Source organism: Hylobates moloch, unplaced genomic scaffold, assembly GCF_009828535.3.
Source record: "Hylobates moloch isolate HMO894 unplaced genomic scaffold, HMol_V3 SCAFFOLD_19, whole genome shotgun sequence".
Classification (NCBI taxonomy): domain Eukaryota; kingdom Metazoa; phylum Chordata; class Mammalia; order Primates; family Hylobatidae; genus Hylobates; species Hylobates moloch.
Window position 1 is genome coordinate 56,314,175 of NW_026652294.1, and position 13,860 is coordinate 56,328,034.

Here is a 13,860-nt window from a genome sequence, read left to right on the forward strand (position 1 = left end):
ACCTATATACATTACGAGACATATCCAACTTGGTCAACTTTTGTGGTTTTTTCTTTAGTAAAGACAGCAGGCATGAATGTAACTCATCAGTGTATATCACAGGCTGAAATCTTTGAAAATGCGTAAGTTATTTTATAAATTTCTACTAGTTAAATTTTTCTGTCTTTCTAAAGCCTCAACTGTAGATGCTGGTATTTTCTGACTCTCCTTTGAGACAAATTTCACTTTAGGATTAATCGCCTCATAGCAGATGGCAGCTTCACAAATTCTTACAGCCAAGTAGCAGGCACTCTGCTAAGCACTTTACAAACATTATCTTTTTCATTCCTCACAGAAAGCCTATGAGAAAGGTATTATCATTATTAACCCTAATTTATAAATAAGAAAATTGAGATTAGAGAGATTAAATAGGTTACCCATGCTCTGGTTTCTCTTCAGATTGTATAAATCTTTCACCTTTTACTAAATAGATTACCCAAAGTTACTTAATAAGTAGAAGAGCAAAGATTGTAACTCATTCACCATAAACTTTCTGCTTAGTCCAGACTTTTGCAGAAAACTTGGGTTTAATTCATTAATCATTTCACCAAACAAGACTATAACCTTCTCAGTAGCTATCAAAATATCTTGGTACATTCATCATTTGCTCAGTCATTGCCTTATTCATTCAATAATCATTGTTGTAGGTACTAGGTACAGCTATGAACACACATCCTACTCTCATGGAACTCATGGTCTAGTCCGTACTGAAGGGGCTCTAGTATCTGCACTAATAAGAAGAATTCTCATAGAGGGACAGGGCTGTTTGTCTTCCATGCTAGGATCAGAGAGCCAGTGCAAGACAGAAGGTTTTCTGTTGTGTGCTAGAGTAAAAAGCAATCACTCCTTGTGAATAATAGTGTTTCCTCTTTTCCATTTGTATCAAAGTTTACAGACACAGCTTACCTAAGTTACATGAATTTTTACAAATATGCCCTATGATATAGATTTAGTTGTGTATGGGGTGACTTTTTTAAAAGAAGCATATATTCTGACTCTTCACATATCTTCTTTAGCTGTTATTAAAATCTTAAAGATCAATATACTACAAGTATAGTTGTTACTCTTTTCCCCTAAACTCCTTGCTTTTCACTTGCCCATTTATGAGTTCAAAGACGTTCCTTATCCAACAAATGGGCTTTCACAAAACATGCAATGATAAGAGACAAAGCCAATATCTTGACAAATGGAGATTTATTTTTCTCAGCACAACATATTAAAAAAAAAGGGGGTTAGAGCCTCCAAGTGAAAAACCCTGAAGGGGAACCACTCATAAGTTCACAAGTCTTAAAACTTCAGAATTGCCAATTCGTCAACTTTCATGCCCCATTAAATGTATAGACTCAAAAATCCTGGATTTACCCTTGTTTTATTTAATAAGGGTTGATTAGCTTTGCAATTAGGCCATATAGTTCTTAGGCTTTGCTCTGAAAGAATACCCATCTACTTACTGCCACTTAAAAAGTCTTACTTTCTTTATAATAGCCTTTTTGGTTAGTTTCAATTGGGAAGAACAGACAGTATCTCACAGCACCATTTAACACAAACTCAGTCTACAAGTACACTAAGAAACAAGCAATCGTCTGAGCTTGTAGTTAATGAATCAAAGTTTAAGACAACAAATTAGCTTGCTGAGGCAAAATAGTTAATTAACTTTTAGTCAGAAATATTCATCTTGCTTTCCTGGCATAAACAAGTCTCATAAACTCTGTTTACTTACTCAAGTGTTTTTCTCCTCTTCTACATCCCTAGGCATCATTCAGAGCTCTTAATATATCATGTCAGACTATCTTCATAATTTTCATCCAATTTTTTAGGTTTTCAGCCTCTAAGACAAAAAAAATACATCCCCTCATTAATCTGGGTTCTGTAAACAGTGAAGTACGCGTTAAAAACAAAAAAGAAAACAAAACCTCCAACATTAAATTCTGTAGGCTCCATGACTTTGGAGGCTAATCGAATCAGACTTCGTGTTTCTTAAAGTAAACACATTAATTTCAGATGTTCAGTTAACTCGGTTTGTTTAGCCTGCCAGGTGAGACTGTAGACTAATGTAGCAGTGGCTGGCGTGTCCAATTAGCAAAGAGGTTTAATGGCAACTACTCCAGACCCTCTTGCCTCTGGTACTTTACAGATGTACCATTTCCTTGAAACAAAATTTTAAATATTAGCTAATAAGAGAACTATGTCAATGGCTTTGATGAATGTACACCTGAACAGCGATTACATTATATACTCCTTAACCAATCTTCTAAATTGGACTTTTGTTAATTTTTTCCCCAATTTTCATGTTTCTTCTGGAGAGAACACTCATGCTTTCACTGGCAACAACATCTATTTGTTATCCTCTGTCATTGCCTGTGTTTTCCAAAGGAAGACTGTCTGCTACAGTGAATGCTTACATTTAACAGCTACTAACAATAAATGCTGCTTAAATTTTTTTCTTTGCTGTGTTGCCACAAAGTTTACATTTTTTTCCTAGCTCTGTGCCAGTTTTCTTAAACCTCAAGTCAACATCATTTTATGAGCTGGTTTTTCCAAAAGCAAATTATAGGTTCATAAATTAAGTAAGTGTTGGACCAGAAATGGTGCTTATTTTTGAAATGACTCATTTGCGTGTCTGTATGAAAAGTCAGGTAAATGCCTTCCTATATACATTTAGAGACAAACATAGTGTGCTAGAGAAAGCAACCCTCAACTAAAAAATAAATTATACTCCCACAAAATTTATTTGTATGTTGTCATATTTTCCCATAAGTTAAACATATTTTAACTTATGTAAGTATTTAACTTATGTGAGTTAAACATACTTTCCCATAAAACCAATCCAAAATAAGGTTGATATTAAGTCAACAAACATTTATCTGACTCCTACGATGCACCAGGTGAAGTTCTAAGAGCCAGGAGTACTAAGATGAATAAGACAGGGTGCTGTCCTCAAGATTTACAAGGTAATAGGACAGAATTTATTTTTATGGGAAATGTATTCAAAGCTTTTCCTTAGGAACCTAAGCATGTATTTTTTTCACTCTACTGATGGATACTCATATACCTCTAGCTACCACCTTCCTAACACCTAACACCTGGAGCAGACTCTCCAATGTGGAATGATAAGTGCATATTAAGTGAAACAAAAAAGGTACTCACCCAAGATGGGAAAGGACAAGGGGAGTATGAATGGATAGAAAGCCTTTCTGAAGAAGGTGATGGATCAGTAGAATCATGAGGGATGGGTGAAATTCATTACACCACTGAGTCTCAAAAACTGTGAACTTCAGACTATCAGCATCAACCTGACTTAAGAACTTGTTAGAAATATAAACTAGGAGGTGGAACAAGATGGAATAGAAAACTACACCAATGGTTCCCCCAAACAAGGATATCGATTTAACTACTATCTACACAGAAAAAGCATCTTTATAAGGACCAAAAACCAGGTGAGCACTCACAGTACTTAATTTTAACTTCACATCTCAGAAAGAAGCACTGAAGAGATCGAAAAAACAGTCCTGAATTGTGGATGCCATCCGTCTCCCACCACAGACAGAAACAGCATGGTTCAGAGAGCATCTCTGGGCACTGGAGGAGGGAGAACTCAGAAACTGTGAGGCACTGAACTCAGTTCTCTCCTGTTAGAACAGAAAGGAAAAGCAAATCAAACTTGGCAGATGCCCACACACAGATGGTGCCTTTAATCCATCCCTTGCCAGAGGGGAATTGCTGATCCCAGCAGCCCAAACTTGAGTGCCCACAAACCTCCCCACCAAGGGGCAAAAAGCCTTTGGTCTCTAAGTAAACTTAAAAGGCAGTCTAGGCCATAAGGACTGAAACTTTTAGTTGGATCCTAGGGCTGAACCAGGCTCAGAGACAATGAACTGAGGGGACCATGTGACATACTGAGACACCAGCTGGGACAGCCAAGAGAGTTCTGGCATCACCCCTTCCCATTCCCAGACTGAACAGCCTATGGGTCCAAAAGAGACCCCTTTCTTCTGCTTGAGGAGAGGAGAGGAAACAAAGGAGAGAACTTTGCTTTCCATCTGGGATGCCAGCTCAGACACAGCAGGATAGGACATGGTCAGAGTCATGGGGTCTCTATTCCAGACCCAAGCTCTCAGACAACATTTCTGCACACACCTTGGGCCAGGAGGGAACTGGCTGTCTTGAAGGAAATGACCCAGTTCTGGAAGTATTAATCACCTGCTAACTAAAGAGCCCTTGGGACCTGAATAACAAGCAGCAATACCCAGGTATGACATCAAAGGCCTTAGTGAGCCTCTGAGACTTGCTGGTTTCAGATGAGACTCAGCACATTACCAGCTGTGGTGGCTAAAGGGAAAAATTCCTTTCCTTCTGCTTGAGAAAACCAGAGGGAAAAGTAAAGGGGACTCTGTCTTGCACCTTAGGTACTAACACGACCACAAGGGAGGTAGAGCACCAAGTGGACTCTTAGGGTACCCAGTTCCAGGACTTCATTTTTTGATGGTATTTCTGGACCTGCCCTGGGCCAAAGAAAAGCCCACTGCCATGAAGTGTAAGTACTAGGCCAGACAGCTTTCACCACAAGCTGACTTAAGAGACCTTGGGCATTAAGGGAACACTGGTGGTAGTCTATCATTATCCCGCATGGCCAGGGGTGTTGGTGGCTACGAGGTGAGGCCTTTCTGCCTTTGGAAAGGCAGGGGAAGAGTGGGAAGAACTGCGTCTTATAGTTTGAGTACCAACTCAGCTGCAGTAAAAGGAATGCTAGGTAGACTTCTAAGGTTTATGACTCTAGTCCCTGACTCCCAGATGACACTGCAGTACCCACCTGGGGCCTGGGGGAACTCACTGACCTGAAGAGAAGGACATAGGCCTGGCTGGCTTAGCAACTGCCTGATTATAGAGCCCCAGGGCCTTGAGTGAACATAGGCAGTAGCCAGGGAGTGGTTACAGCAGGCCTTGGGCGAGACCCAGTGCTGTGCTGGCTTCAGGTCTGACCCGCTGCATTCATAATGGTGGTGGTTACAGGAGCACCTGTATCACTCCACCTCTGCTCCAGGTGTCTCAAAACAGACAGAGAGAGTCTCAGTATGTTTAGGGGAAAGTAAGGCAAGAGAACAAGAATCTCTGCCTGGTAATCCAGAGAATTCTCCTGGATGTTGTCCAAGACCATCGAGGTGATACCTCTATGAGTCTGCAAGAACTACAGTGTTACTGGGCTTGAGGTGCCCCCTAAAGCTTATACAGCCTTAGATCACAACATCCAAGTCCTTTCAAATATCTGGAAAGCCTTCCCAAGAAGGATGGCTACATATAAGCTCAGACAGTGAAGACTACAATAAGTACCTAACTTTTCAATGCCCAGACACCCAAGAACATCGACTAGCATCAACACCATCCAGCAAAACATGACCTCACCAAATGAACTAAATAAGGCACCAGAGATCAATCGTAGAGAAACAGAGGTAAGTGACCTTTCAGAAGGAGAATTCAAAACAGCTGTATTGAGGAAACTCAAAGAAATTCAAGATAACACAGAGAAAAAAATCAGAATTCTATCAGATAAAGTTAACAAAGAGATTGAAATAATTAAAAGGAATCAAGAAGAAATTCTGGAGCTGAAAAATGCAATTGGCACACTGAAGAATGCATCAGTGTCCTTTAATAGCAAAATGGATCAAGAAGAAGAAGGAATTAGTGAGCTTGAAGATAGACTATTTGTAAATACACAGTCAGAGGAGAAGGAATAAAAAAGAAGAAGGAATAAAAAACAATGAAGCAAGTCTACAGGATCTAAAGAATAGCCTCAAAAGGGCAAATCTAGGAGTTATTGACCTTAAAGAGGAGGTAGAGAAAGGAATCGGAGTAGAAAGTTTATTCGAAGGAATAAAAATACAGGACTTCCCAAATCTAGAGAAAGATATCCATATGGAAGTACAAGAAGGTTATAGAACACCAAGCAGATTTAACCCAAATAAGATGACCTCAGGGTATTTAATAATCAAAGTCCCAAAAGTTAAGAATAAAGAAATGATCCTAAAAGCAGCAAGAGAAAAGAAACAAATAGCATAAAATGAGCCCCAATGTGTCTAGCAGCAGACTTTTCAGAGAAAATATTACGGGGCAGGAGAGAGTGGCATGACATATTTAAAGTGCTGAAGGAAAAAAAAAAGACTTTTAACCCTTTTAACCTAGAATCCAGTGAAAATACCTTTCAAACACAAAGGAGAAATAAAGACTTTCCCAAACAAAAGTTAGGGGAATTCATCAATACCAGACCCATTCTACAAGAAATATTAAAGGAAATACTTAAATCAGAAAGAAAAGGACATTAATGAGGAATAAATTATTACCTGAAGGTACAAAACCCACTGGTAATAGTAAGTACACAGAAAGACACAGAATATTATTATTGTTTAACTGTGGTGTGTAAACTGCTCTTATCCTAAGTAGAAAGACTAAACAATAAACCAATTAAAAAATAATAACTACAACTTTTCAAGACATAGTACAATAAGATTTAAATAGAAACAAGAAAAATTAAAAAGTGGAAGGATGAAATTAAGGTGTAGGGTTTTATTAGTTTTCTTTTTGCTTGTTTGTTTATACAAATAATAAGTTGTTAACAGTTTAAAATGAATTATAAGACAGTATTTGCAAACCTCATAGTAACCTCAAACCAAAAAACAACAGAGACACACAAAAAAGCAATAAACTATATTGTATTTAAAGAGAAAATTACTTTCACTAAAGGGAAGACAGGGAGGAAAGAAAAAAGGAAGAGAAGACCACAAAATAACCAGAAAACGAGTAACAAAATGGCAGGAGTAAGTCCTAGTTATCAATAATAACATTAAATTTAATGGACTAAACTGTCCAATAAAAAGACATAGACTGATGGAATGAATGAAAAAACAAGACCCATTGTTCTGTTGCCTACAAGAAACACACTTCACCTATGAAGGCACACATAAACTTAAAATAAAGAGCTGGAAAAAGATAATCCATGCCAATGAAAACATAAAAAAGTGTAGGAATTGCTATACTTACATCACACAAAATTGATTTCAAGACAAAAACTATAAGAAGAGGCAAAGAAGGTCACTATGTAATGATAAAGGGGTCAATTCAGCAAGAGAATGTAACAACTTTAAATATAAATGCACCCAACACTGGAACATTCAGTTATATAAACCTAATACTATTAGAGCTAATGAGAGAGATAGGCCTCAATACAATAATAGCTGGAGACATCAACATCTCATTTTCAACACTGGGGAGATCTTCCAGACAGAAAATCAACGAACATCACACTTAATCTGCACTGTAGACCAAATGAATCTAATAGATATTTATAGAACATTTCATCCAATAGCTGCAGAATACACATCTTTTTTTATTTTTTTTTTGAGACTGAGTCTCACTCTGTCGCCCAGGCTGGAGTGCAGTGGCATGATCTCGGCTTACTGCAAGCTCTGCCTCCCGGATTCGTAACATTCTCCTGCCTCCGCCTCCTGAGTAGCTGGGACTACAGGCGCTCACCACCACATCCAGCTAATTTTTTGTATTTTTAGTAGAGTCTGGGTTTTGCCATGTTAGCCAGGAGGGTCTCAATCTCCTGACCTTGTGATCTGCCCGCCTCAGCCTCCCAAAGTGCTGGGATTACAGGAGTGAGCCACTGCACCCAGCCATAATACACATCTTTTTCCTCAGCATGTGGATCATTCTCAAGGACAGACCATATGTTAGGTAACAAAATAAGCCTTAAAACATTCAAAAAATTTAAATAATATCAACATCTTCTCTGACCGCAATGGAATAAAACTAGAAATTAATAACAAGAGGAATTTTGGAAACTATACAAATAGATGGAAATTAAACAATATGCTCCTGAACAACCAGTGGGTCAGTAAAGAAATTAGGAAGGCAATTACAAAATTTATTGAAACAAGTAATAATGGAAACACAACATATGAAAACCGATGGGATACAGCAAAAGTAGTACCAAGAGGGAAGTTTATAGCTATAAGTGCCTACATCAAGAAAAAGAGGAAAAACTTCAAATGATCTAACAACACACTGTAGAGAACTAGAAAAGCAAGAGCAAATAAATTCGAAATGAAGAAAACAATATGAAAGAGCAATGAAATGAAACAAGTTGTTTTTTAAAAACTTAAGCAAAATTGACCAACCCTTAGCCAGACTAAGAAAAAAAGACGATTCAAATAAATAAAATCAGAAATGAAAAGGAGACATTACAACTTATATTGCAGAAACTCAAAGGTTCATTAGTAGCTACTACGAACAAATACATGCCAATAAATCGGAAAATTTAGAAGAAATGGACAAATTCTTAGACACAAACAACCTACCAAGACTGAACCAGGAAGAAATCCAAAATCTGAATAGACCAATAACAAGTAACAAGATTGAAGACATCAGAAAAAGTCTTCTAGTAAAGAAAATCCCAGGACCTGAAGGCTTCACTGCTGAATTCTACCAAACATTTAAAGATGATACCAATCCTACTTGAACTATTCTGAAAAATAGAGAAGGAAGGAGTACTTCCAAACTCAATCTACGAGGCCAGTATTACTCTGAAACCAAAACCAGACAAAGACACATTAAAAAAATACAGGCCAATGTTTCTGGTGAATATTGACGCAAAAATTCTCAACAAAATCCTGGCAAACAAAATTTAACAATACATTACAAAGGTCATTTATTATGGCCAAGTGGGATTTATCCCTGGGATCCAAGGACGGTTCAACAAATGCAAATCAATCAACATGATACATCACACCAACAGAATGAAGAATATAATTATATGATCATTTCAATTGATAGATAACTAGAATTTGATAAAATTCAACATTTCTTCATGATAAAAATCCTCAAAAAACTGGGGATAGAAGAAACATACCTCAACTTAATAAAAGCCATATATGACAGACCCACAGCTAGTATCATACTGAATGGGGAAAATATAAAAGCCTTTCCTCTAAAATCTGGAACACAACAAGGATATCCACTTTTAATACTGTTATTCAACATAGCACTGAAAGTCCTAGCAAGAACAATCAGACAAGAGAAAGATATAAAGGGGATCCAAATTGGAAAGGAAAAAGTCAAATTATTCTTGTCGGCTGATGATATGATCTCATACTTGGAACAATCTAAAGACTCCACAAGAAAACTATTAGAACTGAGAAACAAATTCCGTAAAGTTGCAGAGTATAAAATTAACACACAAAAATTAGTAGCATTTCTACATGGCAACAGTGAACAATCTGAAAAAAAGAATTTAAAAGTAATCCCATTTACAATAGCCACACATAAAATTAAATACCTAGTAATTAACTAAAGAAGTCAAAGATACATATAATAAAAACTACAAAACACTGATTAAACAAATTGAAGAGGACACCAAAAATGGAAAAATATTGCATGTTCATGGATTGAAAGAATCAATATTGTTAAAAATGTCCATACTACCCAAAGCAACGTACATATTCAATGCAATTCCTATCAAAATACCAGGCATTCTTCATAGAAATAGAAAGAAAAAATCCTAAAATTTATATGGAGCCACAAAAGATGCAGAATAGCCATGCTGTCATGAGCAAAAAGAACAAAACTGGAGGAATCACACTACCTAACTTCAAATCATACTACAGAAATATAGTAACTAAAACAGCATAGTACTGGCATAAAAACAGACATATAAACCAATGGAGCAAAATAAAGGACCCAGAAATAAATTCACACACCTACAGTTAACTCATTTTCAACAAAGGTGCCAATAACTTACACTGGGGAAAAGAAAATCTCTTCAATATATGGTACTGGGAAACTGGATATCCATATGCAAAAGAATAAAACGAGGCCCCTATCTTTTACCATATACAAAAATCAAATCAAAATGGATTAAAGACTTAAATCTAAGACATTAAACTATGAAAGTAATACAAGAAAACATTAAGGAAAATCTTCAGAACACTGGTCTGGGCAAAGATTTCTTTAGCAATACCCCACATGCTCAAGCAACCAGAACACACATGGACAAATGGGATCACATCAAGTTAAAAAGCTTCTGCATAGCAAAGAATACAATCAAGAAAATGAAGAGACAACCAACAGAATGGGAAAAAAATATTTGCAAACTACCCCTCTGACAAGGGATTAATAACCAGAATATATAAGGATCTAAAACAACTATATAGGAAAAAAGTCTAAGAATCTGATTAAGGAATGAGCAAAGATTTGAATATATATTTCTCAAAAGAAGACATACAAATGGCAATCAGATATATGAAAAAGTGCTCAATATCATTGATCATCAGAGAAATGCAAATCAAAACTACAATGTTATATCTCACCCCAGTTAAAATGGTTCATATCCAAAAGATAGGCAATAACAAGTGTTGGTGAGGATGTGGGCACAAGGAAACCCTTGTACACTGATGGTGGGAATGTAAATTAGTTCAACCATGCTGGGAAACTGTTTGGAAGTTGCCCCAAAAAACTAAAAACTGAGCTACCATATGATCCACGAATCCCACTACTGCGTATACACCCAAAAGAAAGGAAATCATTATATCAAAGAGATATCTGCACTCCTATGTTTGTTGTGGCACTGTAAAAATAACTAAGATTTGGAAGCAACCTAAGAGTCCCTCAACAGATGAATGCATAAAGCAAATGTGGTACATATGCACAATGGAGCCCTATTTAGCCACGAAAAAAGAATGAGATCCAGTCATCTGCAACAACACTGAAGGAACTGAAGATAATTACGTTAAGCAAAATAAGCCAAGCACAGAAAGACAAACATTGCATGTTCTCACTTATTGTGGGATACAAAAATCAAAGCAATTGAACTCATGGACATAGAGCGTAGAAGGATAGTTACTAGAGGCTGGAAAGGTAATGGGGATGGGGTAGGAGATGGAGATAGTTAATTGGTACAACAAAAGTGGAAATAATGAATAAGATATCCTGTTTGATAACACAATAGGGTGGCTATAGTCTATAATAACTTAATTGTATATTTTAAAATAACTTAGAGTATAATTGCATTGTTTGTAACTCAAAAAATAAATGCTTGAGGGGATGGATATCCCATTCTTCACTATGTGATTATTTCACATTGCCGTGCCTGTATCAAAACATTTTATGTATCCCATAAATATATACACCTACAATATACCTACAAAAGTGTTTTAAAATAATGTTTTAAAACTAATGAAAAATTTTAAGAAATAAAAATTACACCAAAAGAAAGAAAGAAGTATAAATTATTAGGCCCAGTCTTAGAGCTACTGAATCAGAAGCTCTGAGGGCAAGAGTAAGCAATCTGAGTTTTAACGAATGCTCAAGGCAATTCTGATGCACACTAAAGTTTGAAAAGCACAGTATAGGTCAATTTTTAAGCAATAAAGAATGAGGAAGGACTAATGAATTTTCAGGGAGTGAATTCTGTAATCAAGCACTTAGGATAGTTGTAATAGATCTTCCAGTCACTCTGAGTATTGGTTAACAGTTCAGAGCTGCACTCTGCTCCTGAGACTCATTCTCAGCTGATGAGAGGTGGCTTATCTAGGAATGGCAGGGTGTGCCCTTTTCAGAAATAATCCTCAACCAATGACTGAATGATATGGAGAAATAAAAGGCTAGTCCAATTACCTTAAGATAGAAAAACTCTGTGGTATTCTTCATGTTCCAGAGCTCCTCACAGGGTCAGTTGAACCCACATGTTTGCCTGATGTCTTTCTCTGTTCTATCCTGCTTCCCTCAATCCTTACCAGGTTTCTCCTAAGAGCACTCCCTCAGTAAATTACTGGCACAGGCTGTATTTAGGAAACCTCAACCAAAGACAGTGGTACATAGTAAGAGAATGCATGTGGAAATACAGGAGGCTTGCACTGATGAAGCAAAAAGTGTAAGTAAGGGAGTGGTGAGGGAGGAGGCTAGAAGGATGAGAGGAGCCAATCTATGAGGTACTTTGGGAAACAACACATAAAATCATCAAGATATACACACACATAGACACAGATTGAACTTCAATACATATAAAGTATTCACACAGGTGGGGAGAAGGGAAATTTTTCAGACTGCTATCTTGCATTGCCAGGAAAATATCTTTTCTACTTACAATAAACAATAACTTACATTCCGTTTCTCACCATACACCAGAAATAAGGAGACTCCAAACCCAAGCCACAAGTCAGGGGCTATGTAATCATTTGCAAGGACAGATAGATATTCTTGGAGTTTTGGAAGGGAAAGCAAGACTGGCAAGGTGAAGAACTGGAATAACTCTCCAAGTGATGGAGAATCTTGAGGAAATAGACACTGGAAAGAGGAGAAATCATAGAGGTCAAAGGAAGGAGATTCTGAAAGGGTCAACCATGGGCTTCCCTTCTTCCTTCTCTATCTTCATCCTCTTCTTTCTGTGGCTCTGGGAGCTCCTGCTAATGCAGATTACTAAGGCCTTATTACAACATTTGATGGTCAATACAATTTTTTCTCTAAGAGCTTCTGCTTGCCTTTCCACTTGTGATAATTAATTTTATGTGTCAATTTGAATGGGTTAAAGGGATGCCCAGACAACTGGTAAAACATTATTTCCAGGTGTATTTCTAAAAGAGATTAGCATTTGAATCAATAGACTGAGTGAAGAAGATCCTCTCTCCAATGTGGGTGAGCATTATCCAGTCCACTGGGGATCCAGAGAGAACAAAAAGATGAAGGAACAGCAAATTTTTTTCTCCTTGAGTTGGGACATCTATCTTCTCCTGCTGTCTGATAAAGGACTGCCTTGTTCTTGGAATTTTGGGCTCACACTGAATTACTCCACAAGCTTTCCTGGTTCTCCACCTTGCAGATGGCATATTAAAGGATTTCTCAGCCTGCATCATCATGTGGGCCAATTCCCATAATATACCTTCACGTATGTATGTATGTATGTATGTATGTATGTATGTATGTATATGCATATGTATGTGTGTGTGTGTGTGTGTGTGTGTGTGTGTGTGTGTATATATATATATGTCTGTTTCTCTGGATAACCCCGACTAACACACTGCTCCATTGATGGGTTATCCAGAGAAACAGATTGCTTTTCTCTGGATAAAAGCAATGATTGCTTCTAACCAGGATCTCTTTCCAATTTGTCGGGATGCAGTGTGGGAATCCAGTCAACCAAGCTTATCCCCTTCTCCTGATGCTCAAGTAAGCACATGTAACTTTGAAAATGTTTTGGATATTTTTTCCTGTTAGCACAATATAAAAATAGACCAGGGAAATGTACTCAATTTGAATGTGTCTCCACCACTAGCTCCAGCTAGTGTGGAGGGAAAGAGAGGGTCTGTTCCCACTACACTAGAACTTGAAAATATAAACAACTGAAGATTTTACAGCTGTCATGCTGCCACATATGGATAAGATGGGTTTCCAGAGACTATACAAGGATTCTGAGAATAATGGTAGGACTAGAAGTAAAACACTTCTTTGTTGTAGAATTTAGCAGTGTCTGAAGCGAAGTCTACCCTGAATTTTTCAATGTGAAACACTAAATTCCCATTTTTGCTTTAAACCACTTTGAAACAGTTTTTCTATCACTTTCAACAGAGACATCTAACTAATATAAAATACCATATATTTTTCAGAAAGTAAATATTTATTAGAATCTCATCTTCTCCAGGCTTTACTCTTTTGCTGAAGGACCTTTAAGTATCTTACCTACTTCCTTTTATTCATATACAGTATTGCCAAAAAATGTGTTCCAACAAATATTAGTTTGGGGTGTTGATCACACAAAATGTAAAAGATGAGAGG